Here is a 702-nt window from a genome sequence, read left to right on the forward strand (position 1 = left end):
CAGAGTTTGGAAACTTGAAATATATGCATCATACTATAGACACATTCTCTGGGTTCCAATGGGCTACTGCTCTTAACTCTGAAAAAGCTGATTCTGTTATTACACACCTGCTAGAGGTGATGGCAGTTATGGGTATACCTGCACAAATAAACACTGACAATGTTCCAGCATATGTCTCCACAAAATTGGAACAATTTTTTAAATATTATAACATAAAACATGCTTCCGGTATACCACATAATCCTACAGGACAAGCAGTGGTTGAGAGATCTAATAGAACACTTAAGGAGATGCACAACAAACAAGCTTGGAAGACTAAATCCCCCAAACACAGGTTGCATAATGCTTTATTAACACTAAACATTCTTAATGCCAATGAAAAAGGACAAACAGCTGCAGAAAGACACTGGACTACGGAAAAAATTGCTGAACTCAATCAGCCGGTATACTTCATAGATGTACTAACCTCTGTTTAGAAACCAGGACATGTGTTACATTGGGGTAGGGGTTTTACATTGCTTTCCACGGGAGAAGAAAACCTTTGCATACCATCAAAGTTGATCAAGATTCGAGTGGAAAAGGAAAAACCTCTCGATGAGGACAAATGACAGGTATTCTACTAAGGTATATCTTATAAACTAAATAGAAACCTCCCAAAGGAAAAGGAAGTGTTTTGCTTTTATCTTCACAGGAAAACTCATC

The sequence above is a fragment of the Cricetulus griseus genome, unplaced genomic scaffold (assembly GCF_003668045.3).
Source record: "Cricetulus griseus strain 17A/GY unplaced genomic scaffold, alternate assembly CriGri-PICRH-1.0 unplaced_scaffold_2, whole genome shotgun sequence".
Taxonomy (NCBI): domain Eukaryota; kingdom Metazoa; phylum Chordata; class Mammalia; order Rodentia; family Cricetidae; genus Cricetulus; species Cricetulus griseus.